The 26,868-nt window shown below is 36.9% G+C and overlaps 1 protein-coding gene across 3 annotated transcripts in view; it reads left to right on the top strand.

The window, feature by feature from the left end:
• CARD11 (caspase recruitment domain family member 11) overlaps positions 1-26,868 on the top strand; it is a 116,445-nt gene that overhangs the window by 21,180 nt on the left and 68,397 nt on the right. The window contains exon 2 of one of the 3 annotated variants that reach the window (XM_042798794.1): positions 19,577-19,696. The exons of 1 other annotated variant lie outside the window; for it this stretch is intronic. The gene's annotated coding sequence lies outside the window, so the exon portion shown is untranslated. The remainder of the gene's footprint in view (positions 1-19,576; positions 19,697-26,868) is intronic. One more of the 3 variants, XM_042798795.1, reaches the window with a different exon arrangement.

Raw genomic sequence — 26,868 nt, forward strand, 5'->3', positions numbered from 1 at the left:
TGTTGCCGTTTCAAAATAATATTCAATAAACAAAGCTTTTCTCTCCAATACTTCTATCAGATATGTATGTATAAGCGTATGTACGCACTGAGTAATTTCTGAAGAACACAAGAATTGCAGCAGGAATAATATTTGCAGATAACAATAACTAAACTAATTCTTCAGAGCCATTGTTTCCTTTTGGCTTTGTAGTCATTCACACCTGTGTGGAGTAGATATATATATACTGAGAGAGATATATTCAGTAGAATCCATTGGAATCCTGGTAGTAGCATTTTACAGTCCTTTTTGCACCCATGTGGCAGGCAATGAGAGTGAAGTCTAAGCTATTTAGAATCAGATTTATCTTAATTTAGGTACAAATTCATTCTACTTGTGTGGAATACCTGAGATATTCAAATGCAGAATGTGTATCCTGACTGTCTTCCGACTTAGGACCAAATATGAGACCCTTGAATGATGTCCTTACAGAAAATTAAGCAGAGATATGTATTTCCAATTACAATTCAGTAGATCAAGTACTGGGTCAGCTATTCAGTCCCCTCAAAGACAACTGAGCTAAGTGTGAAGTTTGACTAATGCTTTTCACTTTAGAGATACTTCATGTGGGATGAGGCTGTGGTTCCCATTGCTCCTGCCACTATGCTAGCCATATGGAGTTAACTTGATTTTTTTTTTTTTCAGTTATGTTTCAGTATCTCAGTTGCAAGAGTCATAATATCCATTCATCATGCATTCTCCTTGGTTGTTAATCTGAAGTAAGAATCAGTTCATATTCAGGGAAACTTTCTTTAAAGCTCTGAGGATCACAGTTCTCAGTGCAGTCCCCTTGTCTATAGATTTTGTAGATTCTATCGTAAGTGTCCAAGGTCACTGAGAAAGGGAGGGTGAGAGACAGACAATGCTAATTCTGCTGCTGTTGAAGTGCTATGTTGGAATTGACCTGGAAAAAAATTCCCTGAAGAGCAGTAGGGTGTCAGTGAAAACTCCTAAATAAAGAAAACAGTGAAACTATTGAACTGTTCCAAGTGCCATCTTTTCATCTCCTCTAACTGTTAAAAGACTAAGTAGGGTTGTTCACGTAGCAAGAACCTATAAATCCTCTACAGGTTCCTCATTAGAAGAATGATTATTATGGTAGTAGTCTAGCAAACCTAATGTTTATTAAAAAAAACACAAAATCTGTAGAAACTGTAGTAAGTATATCACACTCTTTCTGAAAGACTTTTGAAACCCCTGCCCTCCGTATTAGTCCTATAGTGTCAGTTGGCAATACCATGATGTATTTGCAAGGAGGGTGATGCTATATGCATAATGCAGCACATCACACTTGCAGAACTTTGACTGATGACTTATGGAAAAACAAAAAAAATTTCCACAGCACTGGAAATAAATACTCTTCTCCCCCTCTTCCTCCCGCTTTTCATTGTTTTCCTTCTTTTCCTTGTTGACCCAATTTTTCTCCATTGGTTTCCTTTAGGCTTTCCCTGAACTTGTGGGCATATGGTTTTCCAACTGTAACTTTGTGCCGGATATGAAAACGAAATGTGTCACGTGAAAACACTGCTTCATGGGAAAGGTGCTGGCTTACATTACAAGACTTGCTAGAATTCAGACACCCTTTTATCCCAGTACAAAATACAAGATCTTGCAAGAGCAATAAGAGAAAGGTGACCTTTGATCTAAGATGCATTTTGTCTAGTTTCTCTTATGTCTTAGCCTTTACGTATTAGGTATGTCTACCTGCCTTTTTCTCCTTCAGGAAACATGTCTCAACCTGGTGAGCTGCATCAGCAACTCTGACCAGAAAGAATATATTCCATTTGGGTTAACATTTATGTGGATACTGCCTTACAGTCCGTATACATGTAGAATAATATAAGTTTTATGTCTGAATACCATTCTGCAGTCCAAAAAAAGGTGAGATGCTGACATCATAAAAGCAGGAGCAATTTATAAATGGCAGCAGGACCCTATGATTAAATTACAGGCTTTCTATTTAGCCATGAAACTATATATTGTTACTGGCTATGTGTATTAGAAGAATATCAGTAGTTAGCCTCCAGGGGCTGTAATTTATAATTTACTTTGCAGGTGGAAAAAGTTTATAGTTTGAGAAAGTGTGTGTGTGAAATCATGTTTGTGCCATTGTGTATGAAGGAGGGGATGAGGGAGAAAGACAGACATAAAGGAATTTTTTTTAGCTTAATGGCTAAATCTGTGAAGTAAATGAACATAAGGTAGAATGCTCCTCTTTCTTCTTTTGTGTTTGTACAGTGCACTGTTATCTGTATAATTCTGGAGCTGTTATGCACTTTTGCAGAACAGTCCTTCGTCTGTAGTAAGGCAGCTTCATGCTTGAAAAGATGCGAAAAGGCTTCCTATAAATTTTTCACTCAGCATTATTAAAATATACATGTAGCTCAAAAAATATACAGTATACTAAAGAACATTTAATGAATGTCATATAAAAAGTTTTGTGTGGTAACATGATTATTACATTTTAGATACTAACTAAGTGAAAGTGAATTAAATGTGTTGCACACAACTGTCATGTTTAATAATAAAAAAAAACACATTAGAGATTCAATTAAATTATTAACACTATTGATGCTATTATGCATTCATTTAAAACAAAAATAATTAATGTGCTACTATTTGATTACAGTTGATTTGGGCTTTCACAGTGAATATTGCAAAATCTATTCTACATTTTTAAGAAGCTAAGAATTGCTATGAGAGATCAAACTGGTTGTTCTTTTAAGGCTGTAGCCTATCTGACATATACAAGTACAGAACATATTGGTGACAGGTAGAAAAAAAAAAAACCACAAGGTGTTTCTGTTAACAGACACAAAGTTGCCTTGAGGTCTGAAGCGTGGGGGTTTCTATCCCTGATAATTACCTTTATTCTATGTGATGTAATTATGGCTGCTTCTGTGTAAATGTCTGATCCTTTATTTGTATTCTACTTAAATTGTGGCTTCAGATTTCTTGTAGCAATGAGTTAATATATCAAATGATTCATTGTAGCAATGATTTCCATATGTTGTCATGAAAAGTCACTAATGAGACTAATGAGAGGTTCACAACATTTTATTGGGGAAGTGCTTTTTTTAAAAATCAAAGGATTTTTTGCATTTTATATGCATACTTATCCAGATGCAATGCACACGCATATTTAAGGCAGCTAGATAAGCATTTAATTTATTTATGTGAGCAGTACACTTTGTCACGGGGAGGAATCAACAAGTAGTTTGTGATAAGTAGCTTCCACTGAGTTGTAGTGGATTATTCCACAACTGAAATTCCATGAAATTATTAAAACATGCTTATGTGTATGACTTGCAGAATCCACAGTTTAAAAATAAGGCAGAAGATTCAGTGACACACTGAAAGGGCAAGGGTTATAGTGTCATTTCCAACAATAAATTATTCATGAGGATCAATTAGGCAACGTTTGTGCTGTTCTTTGGAAATGAAAAGCTTCATGGAAGTACCAACTCAAAGCCATGAATTCTAGTTTTCTGAGATCTATAAATCAATTCTACCTCTAGTCTTCTTTCCTTTGTACAATGTGTTTTTCCATTATGGACCACAGTTCTTAGTCTGTTTTCAAGAATAAATATCCAACATTTACTGTAATGTCCACAAGACAGGACAGACAAGAAATAAATATACTTAAGTAGCTGCTTGCTATATTTAATAAACAACACCAACATCAATTTTCTGTATGCTGCTGAGCTGCTTTTCTTCTACAGGAGCTTATGTTTCCTCTGTGTGAGCTGGCAGCGGTCAGGTCAAGATAACTGTGTAGCTGTAGGAATTGCAACACTCTGTTATGTGCTGTAAAACCGTGGCATGCTTTTAATACCGTATAGGTTGACATGACATATAATACAGGCCAGTGTCAGTGAATCAGAAAAACCCCAAAACAGTGTATGAGTATACTGTTGTGGATTAGGCTGCAAAAATATGCTATCTGTTCTTTTTTCATGTGCATTATCTTTTTATAGTGGTGGTTGTGGAGGTGGTCAGCATCTACCACAAAGTCATGTTTGAGCACATTGTCCCATAAGATCTGTGAATTGCGGACATTGTCCTAATGAATTAAATATTATGGCCATAAAAAACATTGATACAACACCTACATGCAGAAACTAAGTTGGGAATGTCTCAAGAGTATGATCCTCGCCCACAGATTTGTTGACAGAAATGTTAGAAACTAAGCCAACTTCACTTACTTAGGAAGATCGTGTTTTAGCCCATTGTTGTCCCAGATCACCCATGCACTTATAAAACGACAGCAGATGGTTTCTTGTGTTTGCACAGCTGCCAGTACCAGTGGTAATAACAATACTGCTTTTCACTTTTATAATACCTTCCATATGACAGTCTCATAAAGGTGCATAGGCTGCTCTGTGTTTTGTGCTGTCTTGGGGAACATCCCTTGGGGACATAATTTACCAAAGGCTCCCAACAGGTTTTCTCTATCTTGTGTTCTTGTACCTAGGCACCAAGGCAGCCCCTGGCTGCAGCTCTGCTTAGTATTTGTGGCTTGTTGTTACCTAACTGCTTTTTGTTCATACACAATCTTCTGATTGCTTTTTTGCAATGGGCTTTGATCGTGCCCTATTTAGAGATCTCAGGATATATTAGATGTTGCTGAAATGGTTGGAGTGGTCGACAGCAGTGAAGAGGCATATAATTGAAATCGGTGTTTTAACTGTGTCACCGTACTACATGTAATAGGTAGGCCTGGTTTATGATTTGCCACTGCAAAACAGAAAATACATGTCGGTAGATCCATGTAAGTTTTGTTTTTTAATGTTGTATGAGAGAACAGTTTCATTTTAAAAGTCTGTATGAACTCTTGCATTCCCCACTATATAAATAATGTATGAATGCATGTTTCTATATATACACACGTCTATTCATACGTGTGTATCTATAAAGACACCCTATATATGGCATGCATAATGCATGCATATTTGTAGATACAGCTAGGTATATATGATTGTACGCTTAGCTTGTCCTCTATATAGATAGGTATGCATCTGAAATGAGATTATTTTTCTGCCCTTTCTTCCCTTCCATTAGAGAAAGGACAACTCTGTCAAAGACTGCTATCAGTAAGCAGTGTCCTATTCAAAATGAGACAGAGAAGATAAAAGCTGAACAAAACACAGCATGTCTGAGACCTGTTGCTGAATGATCACCTGCCTTCATCAGGAAAAGGAGGAGAATTTGGCACCAGATAGAGAGATCAGTACCATGAATGGAATGAATGTGCCTTTGATTTGTTGCTACACAGCTGCAGTGTGGAGTAGGAGGCTACTGGGAACACCTGGCCAGTACGGAGTCCAGCCCTCTCTCCCGTGGAAGGGAGTTTGTACTTTGTCCATCCCACACTGTCAGCTGGAAGGGGTTGTGAAGTTGGAAGGCATTCTTCTGTGCCTGAATTCTTGCTGTTTTCTTTGGTTCTCATTGTTTGATATGGTACAAAGACATGCTATAACCTTTGCCTTGGTAGTAGGAAGAGTATTAATATGAAAGTGGTGATTAATAAATATATTAATATTGATTAATAGGCATAGCTCTGAGGATCTATGTCTGTACTCAACTGAAAATTTTGGCATGAGTTTGTCTTGGCTTAACCTGGAATAACTTTATGGAATTTGCCAGAATTTTCTTTGATTTGTAATGCTGAGTTTAATTGTGATGTGACTTCCTTTCTTTTCTTTGACACTGATTGGGCTGTTTTCATATACTTACCGATATTGCATGTTTTCTTCTTCTCCCTCTCATTTGCATGAAAACAAAGTAATTCGTTGTGCTCTGAGATCCCCAGCCTTTCTCATCAACCTGTGCATCATGTCCAATATTAAAAAAAAAAAAAATAGAATTTCATAAAAATAAAAAATACATATTTCTGCCTATGCATGAAAAAATAGTATTACTATTTCTAGTGAGAGGGTGCTGAATGTTCAGGGAAAACTCCAGTGACCAGCTTAAGAGTAAATAAAAACCTCTAAGTAGGCTTTCATGACACTCTGTAAATCAAAACATGTGGGGAGAATGGGTTTTATCATCCACTTAATTTTTCTTTCTTTTTGTTCCTCTTATTTCCTGCTTCTCAGTTGACTACATTTTATATCCAGTTAGCAGTGTACTGGAGTTTTGTTTTGCAGAAGTCCAGCTCCAATTTCACTCAACACTGTAAGCTGAGCGTCCTGAGACTTGCTAATTGGGCCCTTTCAAAACAGACATGCTTTTTTTCCCACTAAAAAGCAGTCCTGCTACTCTCAATGTACAGAAAGCCTCTAAAAAAAAACCTAAAGCCTTTGCAGTTACAAGAACATTTTTGTTTTGTTTATTTAATAGGGTTAAGATGAATGCACCATTATTCAAAAAATTGTGCATTATAGCTGTAAACCAGCTGTTCTGATAAATGAAAAAGCTCTGGACAGATCAAATACACAACAAAAGCCAGAGCCTACCTTTTACTGTGACATTGCTGGAAGGTTGCCTAGCTGTTATTTCACCCTTTTTCACTGGCTCCAGGCTCATGCATGTACTTATAGTAAATGCTTAAAAATAAAATAGCTTTTAAATATATATATATCATTAATAAGAAACAGCCTATGTATAGAAACTAAAAAAGTGAAGATGATACGACTAGCAAGCTAAAATAAGCTTATTTTCATTAAGAGTACACATCATTTAGTATAGCTACAGCATCAGTCGATGAAAGGAAAGTGTGTCAGAAAACCAGAACTAGAACAAAGAGTAGGTTAAGGTGAAAGAACTGTAATTGACAGAATTCAATTGCCAGTACATAAAAGCGAACGGCACACACATTCTTCTGAGAGTGTATGCTAGAAGTGCTATTAAAGCAGGAAGGGTTTTACAGAGCTTTTAAATATTCCCAGAGTTCTGGAAAAGATCATGGATATAGATCTGTAATGCTTTACATCCAAAGATCTCAAAGCGCTATGCAGAGTGATGGATTAGGACTCAGTGCAGTATTAATATTTGCTCTCTCAGCTGAGAAGAATCCTGTGATGCTTTAGTGATCAAGAACATCCTACATCTATATTTAGACATGCAAGGGCATGATTTTCAAAATTGCTGAATACTCTGTATTTTTCAAGCAGGAGTGATTTAGGAGTATAAATACTTAATTTTTAAAATCTTGGACAATGCTTTATAAAGTCACATATTACAGAGCTATCAGCAGTAAATCAGAAGTTAAGATTGCATTGAGATTTTTATATGAAGTAGGACTTGCACTTTAATGAATGACTTTATTGTCTAGAATGGTTCTGTTCATAGGAAAACTGAATTTCCTATGAAGTTGCTTTAATAAAACTTCTGCTAACTTTTGCAAAATAAACATTTTAAAACATTATTTGAAATATTGTCCTGCTTTATCACATTCTTTGTTTCCTTTTCCCTGAGTTTTAAAGATAACAGTCCTCACTGCAGTTAACCATGGCTTTGCCATTTCCAGAATTGATTGTTGATGTGTACTCTGTATTGGAGCAATGCTAAAAGATCACTCTGAAATCTCAGCTAATGTAGAATCCTGCTGTCTTGCTTCTTAGTGGAGTAAATTATCTTTGTTCTTTTTAGGTCTAATTGGCTTCCAGTTTGTTTCTGGGTACATTTTAATCCATATAATGTTTGTAGTGGTGTTAATACAACATAACCTAGAGACCATCTTTCTTTAAGTCATATCTAATCTTTTGAAATAACCTGAGAAGCAAAAATGTAGTTATCAGGAATCAGAGATTAGAGCATTTTCCACTGAGGAGCAATTAATTTATTTCCTTGGTCCATCACAGCCTAAGTGTGTTAAGCTTCATAGCATCCAGTAAACCCCTGCTTTTTCCCAGGGGCTGGTTAAAAGACAGCACAGTTGATTCAGTGGATTTCATACTGAGTGACTGGAGATGTTTTGTTTTCAATTAGTATATAACATATGTACTGTCTAACTATTGTCGTTTACCAAAAAGTTCATTGGTAAACCTACTAAGAAATAAGTAAAAGCTTGCTTGCCAGATTAAGAACTAAAATCCATTAAGTTGTTATGGAAAATCATACCATTTTTCTAATTTCATGAAAATAATTGCAAGCAAGCTTTCAATTGTGAAGTGGAGATTGTAGGGCTATACCTAAGTCAAGCAGTTCAACAAAGCTTGAGAGAAACATATCACGTAATGAACATAGAAAGCAGTTAAAATCAAACTTGATGAGTTCATGCATTTAATTTTTTTCTTTAATAATTTTACAACTAACTTTTCTGGCATCAAGGCAGTTTGGCAGAAACTACAGTACTGGAAGGGAAGTGGAAGGCAGTAATCTATAGGATTCTAGGTGACAGTGCTGGGCAGTGAAAAGCAAACAAATGCTAATTGCATAGGGAACAGGCGCAACTGCTGAGCAGGACTTATTAGAGCCGATTTTATGGACAAATGAATATCAGTGTGTCTGGAACTGTGTACTCATGGTGTGCTTTCAGGGTCATGGTATCACTGGAATCATGCAGATATGTACTTTGCATCACACTCAGTTGCACTTCCAGAACTGTTTGGACCTCTGCCATACATCCAGGGTTCTGGTGCCTTTGGCTCTTCTTGGCCTCGTGTTTTATACCTAGAACTGTCACTTCTAGTGTTGTGATGGCTCATTATACTTCCAGAATGTATGAAAACCAGCAATTGACAGATTTACAGCAAAAATTATAAGACATGTGTGGAACAAAAGAGCAACAGTAACAAAACCAAATGGGTGTTCATAAGGGAAAAAACCCAAACAAGCAACAAATAACCCACAACCCCAACCTTCTTACTCCTTATCTTGGAGTGGTTAGTGAAATTCCTCTTTCTTCTTTTCTTGTAAAGTGATCCAATGAAACATATAATCTGCAATAGAACAATTTGCACAGTAAAAAATCTATGAAGAAATGGTTTTTTTTTTAACTGTATCATTGGTTAATCATAGGTAAGTGTAGTGTGATATCCTTATATCAAAGTTCTGATGTTTTGCTAAGTAAATTACTTACCAGGTATTATAAGTGACTGTTCAGCACATGACAAGTTAGATTGTAGTACAAAGAGAATTTTCCCTTTACAGAAGCACAAATTTTGCTGTAAATGATTTCATACATTTTGTCAAAATTTTGATATCCCATCTGTCCTAAATAATTTTGCAAGGCATGAGGGAAATGACATAACCCAGTTGAAAAAGAAGGTTAAGCAGTTTACATCATACACATCAGATTCAGTAAGTGTATGTGTGTACATGATACAGGACTGTTTGTTGGAGTGAGTTCTCTTGACCACATAGCATTAAGTCAGAGACGGTTGTTTCCAGAAAACATGGGACATCAGGCAAAATTGCTAAGGGTAGAATACCACCTTAAAAACACATAAAATATCTTTAAGAAAATAATTATTGGGCTCTTTATTGGGAAGGTCCTCCTGTCATTCCTTCAACAAAATTAAGCCTTACTCTGTCATGGTAAAATCTAAAGGATGGTGAACAATTAAAATGTTTTCCACTGAAAGAAGCATGAGATTGTTTGTTAAAACCTCTAGGAGGATAAGCTGACTAACATAGAGGCTTTGTTGAAAGGTGTCTGAAGAAGCTAGGCTCCCAGAGGCACATCAGAGGAATGGTGAGATCAAGGTAGTTAAGCTTAGTAGTAAATATTTGATTTCTTGTGTTACCAAGTGATCCTATTGCAAAGAAGTACTTTGCTTTATCAGGCCCGCATGGTGCAATCAATATATTAATGATCATGGCCTCCAAAGGACAGACTCATGGATACTGAATTCAAATTAGGCTTGTTGAAGATAATACACAGGGGATTATAACCTGTATCCTGTTCTAAAAGTGATTCCATTCATTTTGAGGCTTGTTATCAGTGGGACTGGACTCAGGACAATTTAGAAAGAGAGCAGTTGTTTGCACTGACTTCTATATAAAATGTTAGCACTCTTGCCTTTGCCTGGTCACAAGAAAAGAAAATCTACTTACCTGTAAAATCTATTAACCTGTGGACTGTACTTTCCTCACTGACAGAAGGAGGAACACTTTTGGTTCTAAACTGGTTTATTCAAATTCTTGTGCCATTTGCATGATGATAATACATAAACCCATTCTAGAAATCCAGTAGGTCACTATAACTTTCAGCAGTAATTAATTCTGTCATCCCCCCCTCCCATCTTAAAAAATGACTAATGGATTAAAATTATGTTTAATGATCATACTTTGGTTCATTCTTTTTTATCTTAAAAAAAACCAAATATGATGTTCTGCTGAGTTTCTATGTGCAAAAGCCAGTAGAAGATTTGTACCTTGCTCTTGGAATGGAATTGAGGAAGGTTAATGATGATTTTATGATCCTATGGTGGTGTCTGAGATTAACTCATGGAGAAAAAAAAAATCCCTTCTCCTGCACAGAAAGGTGCCGATACACATGTCATTCTGGACACCTGAAGTTATGACTATGTGCCTCATCCTGTTAAGTAGAGAGATGATTTAGATCAACACCTCTGTCCAGTAAGTACCTAGGAAAGAAATATCAAATCTAGATTTCTGTAATATATTCTAAATTTTCCTGCTTAGACTGGTCAAGGCAATCAGATATGATTTGTCACTGTGAATGCTTATGAAACATTTGTAGTCATTCTACATTTCATGACTTGATGGCAGTTTCTGGTAAAGTATGAATTAACCAATTACATGTCAGCATTGACATAAATGGGAATTTATCAGCTTTAAAATGTGCAAATCCTCCTTTTCTCAACTCTTGTAACAGATAGACTTCTAAGACATTATTTGTTCTCCACTAACTGAAACATTGCCACATTTGTTTTCAAAATGTATAAAGTGGAAATTGATGTCAGGCTAAAAATTTATATTACAAATCTCTGCCTCCAGCAAATTTTTACAGTTAAATTAAGCAAGGCTTATAATTTAAACACTGATAGACTTTTTCTTGCAGCCACACCAATGTGAGAATCTCATGTAGAAGTTTTTTTGAAATACTGCTGATCTTGGAAGACTTGCTTCTGTCCAGCTTAGTATTTAAGAGCTGATCAGCTAGACAACAAATTACACTGGTAATTCTAAGATGGAGTTTCTATGTCTTGGCTGTGCCTGTATGAAACTACCTATCTCACCTGCAATAGTTTTCTATTTGAAAAAGAGTTGAAACAAATCTTACAGTGTTTTGAAACATTTACATTTCCAGGCAAAATTAAGAGATCACAAACATAGACTCTTTCTTCCATAGTTAATCTTTATCAGTGAACTTTTGAAGAACCTCACAGGTAAATTTGCAAAGATACCAGGCAACAACAGCTGATTTGGGAAAGACCTTGGCTTACCGAAGTGTTAATAATGTATTTATAGCACAAGTTTTCCTGTGTTGTTAGTGTTGGTGAAAGAGAGAGGTAGTGCTCCATATTTTCACCAGGAGAGTAACTACATTCTGTAGCAGTGGACAGTGTGTAAAACCCTCATGTCAGTAAATACCCTTTGGATCACCATCCCTAATTTTCACTGTGACGTGTGCAAGAGCAAGGACATTACAAGATTGATGTACTTACATTTAAGATTTGTAATGCTACTTGTATGCTATATTTTTACAATTATATATATAATTATAATTGCAATATGCTATACATTGCAATTCTTTTCAGATTATTATAGTTAAGTACTGAAAAATCTCTAAAGCCTAATTGTAAGGGATATAAGTGAGTTTTTCTTTGGGTTTTTGGTTTGGTTTGGTTGATTTATTTATTTGGCGTTATTTGTGGGTTTTTTGTTTTGTTTTGGGGTTTTTTGTTGTTGGTTTTTGTTGGTTTTGTTGTTTTTGTTTTTTTTTTTAATTTATCTTGATCAGGGGCTTAACTCTCCATATCTGCTTTCAGTGTAGCTCAAAGTTCAAAACTGTTGATTTCCTTGATCAATTTTTTTTATGCAGAGAAAGCAAAACAAAATATACCAGCTGTAAAATACCATCTGTGAATGGATGACACTTTTTAATGAGTGAATAGTTCAGATTCTCTGCTCTTCTTTCTGTCCTCCAAACCTGCTTTTCTTAACCAATTTACATTTAAGTGTTTTGCAACAATATAGCTCATCTTTGGTTAGTCAGATTTGCAGGAAAGAAGTCAAATAGCATGGAGAGCATATTGTGCAGAAATGAACAGCATAAAGATGTCCAGTAAATGGGACTTTGATATGTACAGCTCGCATAATTTGTTTCTTAACTAAGCATTGAAAAACAAAAGTCTGAATTTTAAGCTGAACACATAGAGCTGACCTCAAGTGTTTCTTTATATCCACATCAGTTCTACAGTTGCTCCCTGCAACTTAGCTCTCCAGGTTCCTCAACGACCCATACTATCACCCCTTTATTGCCAGCTATTGATATAGTGGTGTTTGCTGTACACAGTGATTTACAACAGATTGACTTAGCACATACAAAAGTAAATCATTGCTTCAGGGGATTCGCAGATTAAAGATTGAGTGGTGCCCATATTCTGAGTTTATAAGAACCTGAATATAGAATAGGCACTATATATTACCAAAAAGTGTTAGAGTTGCATGCTATGCAGTATTTCCATGACCAGGATCAGTTCTTCAGATTCTTCACTACAGCCCTTATCAGTTGCTTGCTCTCTGCACAACACGATTGTTATGTGCCCTCCCAATGCATGTAGCTTTCATAGCTTTATTATCCTGTGCACACAGCCTTCCATAGAATTTGGCCAGCTATGTCTTCTTACTGGGGATCCTGGCTGAGAAGAATAATGATAATGAGATGAGAATATAGATATCACATTGCTCTGAGTGACTGCGTGGCCACCAGTTTTGCCAAGAGCTGATTGTGAACACAGCTCTTGGTCTTTCCAGAGCAGGCTCAGTGATGGCTGACAGGGTGAGATCACTGCCAACTGCAAATTTTGTGAACTAAAACAGTGATTATATTACAATGAACTGGGATTCTAATTGCAGCTAAATGTGTGGGGTTTGTGCCCTCCTTCTGCTCTGGCCTTGTCTCTAATTCTTAAAGCAGGAGCTAACATGTACTGTTGATCCTTCTGAATTCGGCTGAGGGAGTAAAGCTGCCTATTGATGCATTGAGCTTCTTTGAATGAATGATGCTTTATAATGACTGAACAATCCAGACTCCACTTCTTCTCTGTACATGCTATTTTTTGATATTCATTATGTATATTAGAGCATAGTGCATCATATGAAATGGAATATTATAACCAACTTCACATTTGGGTGGGGTGAGCCAAGTTGTAGGATTAGAACGGCTGCACCCTAGAGGCAGGCTCAAACTGCTTTTATATTGTGCTCTGTGTCAATGACACGTAGTGTCTGGGTAGTGATTTTCATAATAGGCTAATCTTGGTGGAGAGAAAAGCAGAAGAATAAATTCCAAATTGTAATAAGAAGTTATTCAAACAGAGCAATTAGCTTTTTCTTCTCCAATGTATAATGCAGGAGGACAGAATTTTATCTTCACCAAACCCTAAATGCAGAGGTCTGGGAGGGTAAAGCAGCCAGCTGACAAGGGAAACACAAAGTCATAAGGAAGTATTGAAAGTGAACTAGTTTTCAGTTCATCCTTCAAAAAATAGTATTCATTCTTTTCCCAGTTGCTTTCAAGCATTAGGGGTCAAATGATAGTTGGTTTGCTTTTCCCCCCATAAAGCTGCCTTCTTTCTTTGAGGAAGCACTCTTCACAACATGCAACTAAGAACTGGCATAATTCACTCAACTGCTGTGTTCCCCGCTTCCCTTCTAGCATGGCACAGACCAAGTTCTCTGTTACTGAGTGTACTAGGAAAAGTGATGTCGAATATTGCATCTTCCTGTGGTTCTAATGTAACATGAGAGCAAGAGGCACTAAAAGCACCCGCCTTTGTTCATTATTATTTTTTTCCTGGAGCTTGCTAATTAAATCATTAAAATTTTATCTTCACTTAACCATGGATAAAGCCTTTTGAAACATTTAATTAGTATGCTGCAAGAGATATGTGTGAAACTGAAAGCATTTATATGGTGTGAATGACTAAGAAAGATAGATTCAGAAAAAGAATATATGAGAATGCACTTCCCTGCAACAAAGCTGCCCATACTTCTGAACAGGCTATAGATAAAATTATACTGTTGTCAGTAGGTGCAATTCCAATTGAGACAGTGGCACTCACATGAGAATACCAATAGCTAGCCCATAGATTTAAGTACAAACAGATTATAAATATGTTTTTCATTGCCATGTGTCATGGTTTTCCATTAGTAGCATGGTGAGGGAAGTTACAACCCCTCACAGAACTTGTGCACCTGAGTCAGGTATTGCAAAGATATTCTTTGTCATAAGCTAAAACAATGCAATGGAGTTGAAAGTCAGGACAGTTTCTGTGTACTGCTATGCAAAAATTGTATACCATGCAGAAGGAAATTTTAACTTAATAATATGGTATAAGATTGCAGAGAGATGGGTTTATTGTCCAGGCTCATTTTAGGAGTGCCTTAGCCAAAGAAAGGAGATGTAATTTTGGTCATAACATTTTGATGCCACATACAAAAATTTTGCCATCCATATCATATTTGTTCTGCGACTCCTTCACCCATTTTATAGGGAAAAAGAGCCTGGCAGTAAAATTAGGGAGAAGAGACAAATTTCAGTCTTTCAAAAACATTTGCAAGAAATTAAAAACAAGAATAGCCGTTATTCAGGGCACTGATATGTAATTCTGGGGTAATGTCTGACACAGGGATCAAAGTCTGTGCTTGAAGCTGGACTGGAACTCAAAGCTGAGTCTCAGATCTCCAGTGAATACCAGTCTGTTGTATATGGGAACTACTGTGTTACACAGGAGAAAGGTGGGAAGTAATCCCTAAGCGAGCATATATTATATTGTAGGAAACTTTGGAAGACACTGTATGACAATTTCCAATTATATTCTGAGTGTTGAGAGTCTGTCTTCTTTGGGACAGTTTTGTTCAAGTAGGGAGGAAAGATCAAGAAAAGCTTGTTAGTCTATAGCTGCTTTTCCATCTCCTCCCAAAAGGGAGTATTTTTTATTTTCTTTTTTAACTGCACCTCTGTTCTTTCCATAAATAAATTTCTTCCTGGCTGTTTTGCTGACAGACTGGCCTCCTCCAGGCATTTCTCGTATGTCAAAAAAGTTGCAAGAGTTGTGCAGGGAACATTAAATTAGAATGAAGAAGAAAAACACTTCTGTTTTTGCTCTTCTTTTCCCCATCTAACCTAAACACAGCATTTACTAAAATCTTATAAGGTCTGCAAATATCAAAACATCTTGCAAAACATCATTGCTGTTATTGTGTGATGTTACAGAAGTGCTGTAATAGGGATGTGCGCCTGTCAGCTTTAACAATGCATAATGATACAGTACTCTATTTAGAAACGCCAATGACAGCTATTAACCTATTCTGTTTGTTATAGGATAATAGTGGAGAGTAATCCCTTGATTTTGGTTAAGCACCACGAGAGTTTAATGTTGCCCTAGAACACAGAATCATTAGATTATTTTAAAGGAAATTGCAAAATACTTTTTGCCTACATCTTTATTTTTAAAATTCTGTACTCAGAATTATAGTTCTGCAGTTTGGACCAAGGTTTAAATTCACTGGTGAGAAAGAGGGATCTTACTTGGTTTTATTTGATCAGTACTTTTCAGGTCTCAGTTCAGACATTCATTTTTTTCCTTTGGTGAAACTAGATTTGCATTTAGTTCTGAATTCTCTGCATCTTGATTAATCAGTGAAGCTGTAACTCTGACCTAGCAAGACTATCTTGACTGAAGGAAAAAAAATGCCTACATTTTTTTTTTTCCCTCCATTCCATATCAGTGGTGTTAAAGTCAGGGGTTTCCAACCAAACTTGTTCTTTCCATTCATCTTGAAGGTAAATCATACATTTGCTAATGCAAACCAGGTGATATTAAATTTCCACTTTCATTCGATCTTTTCTGAAGCTGTGTACAGTGGTATGAATCTGAGATAACTTGCCTTAGATTTTAAAAACCTTTTCATGTGACAGGAAAAATACTTTACCTAAATTCCTTCTTTGACCTAGTATAGGCTGATGGTTTTGAGATTACAGACAACATTAGGCATGGATAGCTGTTGCATAAGCTCTACTCATATTCTGACTTGGCATGGCAGAGACATCCTATCTCAGTTCACCTAGGAGGGGGCTCTAGATGGAAGCCTGGGAACAGCACAAGCACCACCCCCACCACCCCCCAGCATGTTTAGTGCCTCTCGATCACAGCTGGTTCATTATGCAGGCAGATGAGAACAAAGAATACTAAGCACATGATTGTCTGCAGTTCACCATTTAGTCATGTCCTATATGTTCCCTCTCAATGTATAGAATTAGCTAATGATCCCACTAAGTGTATGGGACTGAACTATAACAATCAGAATTGAGAAGGTCACCAGTGTAATCTGTTCCCACCAGCCTGGAGAAGACAGATGGGACCCTACCTTCAGAAATTCCAGAAAACTCTGCAGTATCCAAAATCTTCATAATGGTTTCATTTTGTTTCTGCCTCAAACTTATATACAACTGCTCTTCACAAACAGAATTTGTTAGTGTGAGGTAAGTTTAATTACCTTGCATCAGGCTGATTGAAAATCCAAACTCAAAAATACCTAGATGATATTTTCATAAGGTTCTTCTGTATTCCTCCTCCCCAAAAATCCTTTGTTCCAAATAAGGGAGATTGGAATGATTAAAAAGCCAAACAAGAAAATCCATTTTCAGTACCCCTGAGATTTACCCTGCTTGTGCATTCTGTCATTGGTGTATTTATTCATATTGGAGTCAGAGGCTCACAATAGAGCAGCTAAATATCAGCACAACACAGCTGCAGACTCTGCAGTATGTATGATCATTTATAAATTGCTGATCAAATTCTACCCAGAGTTACACTTATGCAATACTATTGACTTAAAATAGGGTTGTCTGAAAGTACTAAGGACTGAATGTGCCCCCTTAAATCTTTCATAATGTTGAGACAGTTATCCTTTGATGACATCATTTTACCCACATATACTACAGAAGTCATAATTATTAAAACAGCAATGCAAAATACCTAGTATATGTTCTTTTGGGGCACATAGATAAAAATACTATGTTCATATTTGTTTTGCAATGTAGTTTATTTTAGGGAAATCACATTGTAAGTATGGAGAACTGGTTGCCCTTTCCCTTATTTTCCCTAACTAGAATAATCTCTCGGGATGCATCAGGCTTTTATTTCAGAAAGAGGAGCTTCCCAATTGCCCAGGTGACATCACCTTTGTTTGAGAACTATTCTCTTTCCTTTTATGATCATCCAGTAACAGCTTAACAGGCAGAGCTGCTGCTCAGGATTCATATCTAGGCTCTCCTGAAAGTAACAGTGACAGTCACCCTCAGATTTCAGCGCTTGATTTATACTAGCCTAGACAAATGGAGAAGTCAGCCCCCCAGAGCAGCTAGAACAGACTTGGTCAGGCTGACTGCAATGTCATTGCAGCTCTTGAGTCTCGGGAGCATTCTGGATTCCAGGCTGTTTCTAGGACACGCTGCCAAGTATTTCTCCAGCTTTACAGGCACCATCTGCTATCGATGGGCAAGGTACTGCCCTTCCTGAGCAGACAACTAGCGTTCTGCAACCAAAGACCCTGACTTGTCTTCTCTGTCTGTACCACAAAGGTGGTATAGGGATGGATGGGATGAACTAATTGCAGGACTAGGACCTGTTAATGCTACAAATTGTTTCTTTCTTGGGATCATTTCAAACATAAGTACACATTTTACTTTATTCAAGAATCTCAGCAGACATTTCCCTGAATTGACAACAGAATATTCTTACAAGTCAGTGGGAATGGGGCTTTTGCTGTTATTCTTAACCTGCTCTTTACTAACAGTGGCTGATGACAGAGCAGTGTAGGTGCAGCCATGGTATGTGCATCCAGGCAGCTTTATGACTAAAGTCTCATAATAAGGATGAAAAATGTTTTGCAAGTTTCCTTCTCTTTTTCTTTTGGGAAGAAACTACCCCACTATCAAACTCGGTTGGTCAAGGTTTCCCCCACCAGTAAGAATAGTCTTGGAAGGATCAGCAGGCTCAACAAGCACATGTGTTGAAGCAGGACTCACTCTAAAGTGCTGAGATCCTTCTTTTGGAAATGGTTTTTGGGCTTACAGGTCACGTTGGGATAAGTAATATTGTCATGAGTAATGTGAAAGTTTACAGCAGCATTCTATAATTGCAAATTCTGTTCCGCTGAGCTAAAACTGGATTATTTGGATAACAAGATTCTTTGACTTCAAGATCTTTGGAGCTTGATAGGGATGGAGGAAAATCTACTAACTACTTGTTGTTGACAGGAAGACACCTGGCCCATTTCCCTACCTTGGCAGATATGTCAAATTTGAATTATTCACCTATTTTAGTGACTTATTTTGCCATGAACTCAGAGCCATCACTGCGCAATTACCATTTCTTCTCTACATGCTTAAAATACGAAAGCTTAGTGTTTGCGTTCTGCTTTGCATCAGCTAACTTTCTGAGTCTGATAAGGAAATCAAATTCCAGCCTCTCAAGCATTTTTATCTATTTGCAACTTTTGCAATCCCCTCCTCTCATTCCAGTGTGGCAGGCTGTCTTGCTAACAAGTGACTACCTAGTTTAACAAAACAAAAAAAGCCCAAAACTTTTGCAGAGCCCATACATATCTGTAGATCTTCTGTTTATTTAATTTTTTTCATTTCTTGTTCAGAATGAGGATTTTGCTGGTGAATTATTTATATGACAACAGGAAATGAGAGGGGGAGTAGTGTGAAAAATTTCCATAAAAACCTCATGCAGTTTTCAGTAGCATTCAGTAAAAGCATTTTTTTTCTTTTCTTTGCAAGTTTCATTTATATTTCGTCACTAGAGAAAGCTGCCACTGATTTAATTTAAATATTTATACAGAATTGCAGTCTTAAGATATATGCACACATTATGAGAGCCATACATTAAGGAGGTTTATCTCCAAATAAAGAGTGGGAAAGATTGTGTCTACAAACATTGACTGATTCCTTCTTTGCTTAATTATTGGCACCTGCAGTGGAAATAACTTTCCACTAGAACTTAGTCCTTTGGCCAATGTAAGTTGTAATGAGATGGAATAAACGCGTCTTGCATTTGTTAGCAAAATATACAAATTGCACAGCACAGCAAATGAAGAATGGGGTGGGATGGGGAGGAGGGATGCCTTATACAATAAAGGAAGTATTACAACTCCATGAACTGCAGCCATTCCCAGTCTTAATGTTGCCAGCCATAGAACAGCCTTGGTCGTGACAAGAGCTATATATGAGCCTTACCTTTTTTTCAGCTTCACTTCTCCAGCAATGCCTTGGCCATGACTTCCTTAATTCTTCTTAGATATTTTCTATCGTTATTGTCTTTTTGTTGTTTACTAGCAATTCTGAGAAGACAAATTGTGAGATAACATCCTCTCTGCTTGGCAGGCTGTGAGAGAAATGAGATCTGAAATGGAAAGAACCTTGCAGCTCAGGGCGGGCAGGCTCTGTGTGGAATTGTCCAATCATGAATATGGAGAATTGAGGAAAAGAGAGGTAAAAACCCAGGTATCGACTACTAGTTCTGCCATCTACCTTGACTGAACTCATTCTCGCCTCATCCTTCTACTCCTGTTGGTTTAGGCAATATGCAGAGTATTATACTTGCTTCATTGTCATGGCAAAAGAAATCAAGATTTTATAGGAAAAGATAAAGAAATCTTTTCAATTGCACATCCTTCCATCTTTTACTGTGATAGCAAATTGAGAATTCTGTGGTTAAACTGAAAAAGTATACCTTGATGAGGAAATGTCTTCAACCCTTTTCTTAGAAAGGAAGACAAACATGTATGACCATCTCTGCACAATACCTGCTTTTTGCTTTGATGAACAAGTTCAGGTCTGTACAGCATAGGCAACTCCCAGAAGGCTTCTGGAATGGAAATGAAATCTCATGGTATAGAGCAGCTTCCTTCACAGTGGGAGGGTTAGAGTTTCATGTTTGCTTGAACATTTGGTAGGAGGTTGCTTCAGGAATAGCATGCTTGGACTAAAGGATATAACTGTATCCTAAAATCACCGTTTTTATGGTTTCCAATATTCCTATAGTAGCCCTTTCCACTGGAATTTGGAATCTCAACATGGCTGGCATAACTTACCAGTTGGTAAGTGGACAGGAACTGTAAATAAGTGTCTGAATAGGTGATAGTTGCACAAATTTAGCTGTGTATTGCGCAGCTTCTAAATACTTCAGTAAATAAGATACTTTTTTTTCTTTCAGGCTCAAGCTTTCTAAAATATCTTCTCAAATTGTAACAATATAATCTATTTCCAGACGTCAAAATAAACAGAGCAAGGTCATTGTATCTGAAATCCAAGCATCTTTTTCACCAGTGGGATTTCAAAATAGGTAGAAAGGTGTTATAATATCTGGAGTAATTTATTTCCGCCTCCCTCCCCTAAGAGTTCCAAAGTATGCAGAATGGCAGTAGACTTAATGTTTATGCATTGCCATATATAGAATGTAAAATACATTCCTTGGAATGCATGGGATTTAACATTTGTACTTAACATTGTACTTAACTATGTATGAAGTTCCATTGCATCTCAGCTACGGTCGTCTGTTGAGAGCACACCGCATGCATAAGCATTTCCTTATTGCTGTACTTGTGTCACTGATATAGTCAAGACACTTCAGTAATTGTTCCTCCTAAAGCACCACAGTTAGTATCACAGATATTCTGTAATGTTACGGCTCCATAAAACAGATATAATTGTTCTGTTACTACTGTTAACATTAGATAAAGTAATCTTGTGGTATGGATGAATTTATCAGAATCAAAAGGTGTATGTGATTCATCCTGCCTCAAGTAAGCAGGATGGTGAAGTAGATCATGGAAAGGAAGACACATAATTCGGGTGTGTTAGGAAAAAAAAGGGGAATTACTGTAAGATATTTCAAAATAAATAATATAAACACTGTCTTGCCATACAGTTTTGTATGTGACAATATTTGGATTTAACATTATTAGTTAATGATAATGAAAAGGAAGTACATGTGAAAATAATTTTAATGTCAAGGAGTATTTTCCATGACTTGTTCATGTGTTGGCATACTGTGTTTATAACAAATCATTAATCCCATTCGAATATAAGTATTTTATGAATCTTTTTTTCAAGTGGTAGAAAAAAGAGATTGACAGTAAGCTATTCTAAATTGCAATGTAAACATAAATCCCAAACCTCCTTCCTAGTGTTCAGCTTCTGAGTATATAAGTATATAAGTAAATAAGTAACTAATTTCCTTAACCTATAACCCCTGCACCACATTTGTAATGTTTACTTTTGTAACTGATTATAAAGTAGCTATGCTTCCCAATATTAAATGTTACAGAAAACAAATTGCATCTATATTTCTCTTTTTTTATTCCTTTACAGTATTTTTAGATGGATAGTATTTTTAAGAACTTTGCTTGACAACTATGTTCATTACTGTATGCTATTGTGATATTTATTTTATAATGTAATTATATTCTCTTTAAGTTCTTATGTATCACTATTACAAATGTTACTCCACAGCTCCTCTACGCATGTTTTTTGCCCTGATGCTTCATAAGGCACACAGCTATCTTGACTATAGACTGTATTGTTAAGCAGATGATATCAGCTAAATTGAGCTTGCCCTGTGTAAGTACTTTAACAGATAAAAGAAATAACACATTAATTTAGCAGGATGGATCTATTTCTGCCACTCATCACAACTTCATTTGAAATTGCAGTCTTGGGAGTAAACAGAGGCAACCATGATATCGAAGTTTTTGGACAGCTTGTAACCTATGAGGTTTTGACTGAGGTTAAAGCTACACAGAAATTCTTAACCTCATAGTTACATTCAAATGCTTGATTAAAAATTCTGAAGTGCCTTAAAGGAGTTATTTCATCACATCTTCAGAATTACTAGTGAAAAGTACCGGATAGGTCCTTCAGAAAAAGAATGATAAAACTCCACTACCACCTCAACAGATGAAGCTATGCTCTATTTGCTAAGCTACTACTATAAATGCATTCTTGGCTCCAGGGCCATTAGGTGGCACACTTGGGCTATGGGTTTGTCAGGGCATGCCACGAAATTGTGTGTGGAACCCAAAGTACTATTGATTAACCACACATCTTTTAATTTATAGAGAATGAAGCAGGGAGATTGCAGTAAAATGGCATTTAGACATGAGGCATTGTAAATGTTCTGTCAACTGGAAACCAATGAGCTTTCTGCATCTTCTTTTTAGGGCATTAGCAAAGTGATGTCCCCAGGAGCCTTACACTACTTGTATGGATTTCATTACTGCATTAATTGAATTCTTAGGTGTACTCAAGCATACAGCTTGCAGTGAAACCAACATTGAGTTAGATGGACATATACTTGTGAAGATGTCCAAATGCTTAGAAAAGAACTGTTGTTTTTGTTGTTTAACAAACCAATACTCCAACAAGAACTTAATTATTTAAATTTTCTCCTTTATTTTTGGCATGGCTGTGCCATAGGAGTTACATAAGCTGTAGAAAAAGGCATCCTTGGGATTACATAGGATTGTTATACATGGTTTAGTATTTCTAAAGTTTGTCGACTTTGAGTAGGACAATTTCTGAGGTGAAGAAACTGAGAAATTAATACAGAATAATGTTTTCCTTGTATCTGTGAAACCTTTTGGCCGATCCCATCCCAATTGTTAATGATTTCCAGAGATCCAACTCCTGTTAAATTTCAGTTTCCTGTTCCCACAAGCTACCTTCAGTTGACTTGACAGTTTCTTTATTCCAATGGGATGTAGCTGTCATGTGAAGTCCTAATTATGGGTAAATTAATTGTCATTATTATTTATTCACCTTAGGCAAATAATGTGCATACGGACAGTTTGTGTAACCCAATTTTCAGACAGCTAAAGTAAAACTAATGGAGAACTGTTATGAATGCTAGGACAGATGCCTGGGATTTCAGAAGCATGTGGATTTATTATTCTCTGAACAATGTGGCACCAGTATGAAAGTAGAGTTCCGGGATGACATCTTCATGGTATCTTGCATCTTTTGGGATATGATACTTTGCTCTAGTAGGCATTTGGTCCCAGTTTTCATTAATAACAGAATAAGCCACAGAAATGACATCTGAAGGATCCAATGTTTTGCTGACTGTTAGCCTAGGGATGATTCCTAATGCAATCAAAGGAAGTGTGTGTATTCCTGGAGAGTCTAGTGGAGCTTCCATTTTATCTGGAATGAGAAAGAAATCCAAAAGTTTTAAGTTTTTTAAAAATCTAGGGGAAGAGGCCATCCATAATGAGGAAAGTCAGTGTGGACGTGCATTTTTTTTTTTTTTTTGATTCTCCCTCCCTTTATGCTGGAATCCCTTTAGCTTATCTCTGGCTTAGTTTTAAGCAGCTATTTTGTATCATATGGCCATACAGTATCTAGAGTAATGGAGTAGCACCCAGATGTGACTTGTAGTGCTACTGTATTAAAAAAATAAAAATTAAAATTAAAAAAAAAAATCAATCTTAGCATATGTGCATGACTATGACTCTGAGTTTCCATTTTGCTGGGGAGAGAAGCCTGAGTTACTGTGATTCCTCCATTTGGCCAGTGCTCTTCATTTGAGATTTTACATCACCTGAAATTCCTTTTGGATATGATTGCACACACATCCTCACCCAAATGCATTCTGATGTGAGAATTAGGTGCTCTGCTTATATGGACTTTGGAATATTTATTTACATTTAAAATTTCTTGGGTTTGGGTGGATGTTTGTGCATGACAAGAAATAAGTAGTGTTGAAGTTGCTTGATGAAAGTATAATACAAAATTAGTTAGCATGGAAGTTGTATTATGTTTTCAGATTCTTTTGGCAGTAAGAATCAGTTTCCAGGGAATATCTTGATGGGGAGTGTAAACAAACAATAAGTACACAAATAACTTGGCATTGCTTTTCATTGGTAAGGGAAGATTTTTAATTTATGGTCAAGTTACAGCTACTAATTTAAAGCTCTTAAAACATTTAGAAGGAATTATTTGAAAAAATAAAATACTTGAAGAAATAAGCCTAGAAAGTGATGATTTTACTAATTCACCATCCATAGTCTCTCTGATGCTTCTGCCCTCATTAGAAATAGATAGTGTTATGGTAGCTACAGGGGTACCAGCTGAACTAAGGCAAGGATCAATAAGGACAAGAGCAGTGTCCAAATGATAAAAGTTTCCATCTAGCTGCTCCTCTCTTCAATTTCCTTATTGCAAGTAGCCTCTCTAAGAGAGGTAACGGTCCAGCAGTGAAGTACACTATAAACTTGAGAAAGATGAATGATTCTTGTAATTTCTGTCATAAATCTGCCATGTACAGAAACAGGGTGGAATTCAAGCTCTGTTTTAATGATGACCGAAGAGGGAATCTGCAGGAATGCTACATGTTTGGATTTTGGTATGTTGACAAAAGGCCTATGGCTTGAGTAAGTGGCAAGCTACAAATGTCAGTCCCAAAATATATTGAAAAATATAAGAGTTAAGAAGTAGTACTTTAGGACTGAAATAGGAGAGAGTGCTCCAGAGCCAGAAAGAAACACGTTGCTAAACACACTGGTTTACTGGAAAGGTGAGCAGTGGTATTGTGTAAGACACGTTAGCAGAGTAGATGAGGCTGGGACTTAGATGAGTTTCAAATAATGATTAAGGGGGGTTAGAAGAGCTCCTGAAACAAATTTTCTAAAAATACAACATAAGTCATTGTGTGAAAGATATTTGAAGCTTTTTATTCTAAAAGTGAGAAGTGTTACCTTTTACTCTATTTGTATGAGAAAATAAAGAACATTAACTAATTGGTATGCAAATAGTGATTGATGCTGACCCAGTTCTTGGCTGTCACTTGTCATCCACTCAGACAATCGAGCCATTATTCCAGTTCACATCGCTAATATTTACACAACCTGGGATGACAGCAGGAGGGAAGTTCATGTAATGAGCTCTTGCCCTCCCCCACCCCTTGCATTTTAGTTAAATGCCTCTTTACACTTCCACACCTTTGCTTCTGAAACTTTTCCTCTGGACCTTTCTCCCTGCATATGATCATCAGAACACCTAATTTGATATGGACTCGACAGCCCATGTGCTGAAAACATGCTGAATGTTCTAGCCACAGAAAAGCAGCTTTCTAGTGAATAGTGATTGTCACAAAGTGCTGGCTTCTGGTGTGCTACAGGACAGCATGGCTGAGAACATTGGATTTGGTTTCTTCCTATGAGAAGATCTCAGAGACCCAGATATTAGGGTGATGATTTATGCTGCAGGAGCTTTATTACTTACTAATGTGCTAATTGTTTTGATCACCCCCTGAGAAATTCTCTAGCAGTATGAAGGTACCCCAGTGCCAAAAGAAGTGTGACCACCTTTTTTTTTTTTTTTTGAGATCTGCCAAAGGATATTTCAGTGAATATTGTGATGAAGGATGTTACAGGGACAGAACCAATCTATTTCCCATGTAAGTGTTCTGCAATCAGTTGACTGAGAGCAGGGATTAATTTTGCTTGCTCTTTCTAAGAGGTGAAATCCCCTCAGCACTCGATGTGTGTGCTGAGGATCTGGGCTAAGGCACTGGTCAGCCGTATGGATGAACTGCGGCATGAGCACTGCAGCGGCTCTGCAACAGCACAGGCAGAGCAGGAGCTGTCTGCGCAGAGCTCGGGGTTAAGAACTGCCTGGTTTGAACATATGCATTTCTAAATATGAAATATTTGCATCTCACTTCTTTTTTCAGCATGGGAAGAAGAAAGCTTTATTTCAGTGATATATTTCTGTGGCATATGCCATGGCATTGTTCCACAGATGCTATCACCACCACCACCATGTTACAAAAATATTCATTTTCAAAGCTCTATGACTGCTCACAAGAAGCCCAAACCTCTCATAACTATTCAAAGAGGTTTGTAGAGAAAACCCATACTCTTATGCCATATTTCAAAGACTGTGCAACTCCTCCTCTGCATGTTCATTTCAACTTGTAGTAGTTTGATGCAATAGTTCCTCCCGGTGTTGTTGCTTGTAGACATGGTGTTGCCGTAATACTGAACCATTGTGCAGGTTTGCATAGTAATAGTACAGCATCATCTTGTCCTGTGTTGTAACACAGTCTTCCAACAGGACAAGTTATAAAGTGCTTCTTCCTTTGCTATTTGTTCTTTGTGTGTATACACGTGCATACAAACGCACAAGCACCTTGCAGTTTCTGTATGTTTTATATTTTACGTGCTGTAGCTGTACGTGTTGTGCATCTTTACGCATTTTTAACAATAGCTTATTAAAGAATGATACATGAAGACAACCATATTTTAACAACAAATGTGTGTGCAGCAATCAAGTACGTAATATTCAAATAATGAGCAAAAATGCCTGTAGTTTTATCCAATAGTAGAATGGTTGTTGCTTTTTCTGTACTGTGTTGAAGTGGCAGAGGGGAAATGGTGATGAAGATAAGGATAAAGACTAGTGGCTGTGTGGCATTCCTGATGCACTGCTTGAGGGCTGATAACAGGCTTTGGTTTAGAATTAGTAGAGAGAGTCTATAAATCAGCCAAGTGCTTGGAAATTCTGTTGTTACATGTTTGGCGTCTGGGATTTATTTTTGTTTGTTTGTTTTTTATTGATTTACACATAGTTAATGGCTTGTTAGAATTTACTCTTAGTCTGATATGGGATGTAGG

The sequence above is a fragment of the Tyto alba genome, unplaced genomic scaffold, assembly GCF_018691265.1.
Source record: "Tyto alba isolate M040663 unplaced genomic scaffold, T.alba_DEE_v4.0 Super-Scaffold_28, whole genome shotgun sequence".
Classification (NCBI taxonomy): domain Eukaryota; kingdom Metazoa; phylum Chordata; class Aves; order Strigiformes; family Tytonidae; genus Tyto; species Tyto alba.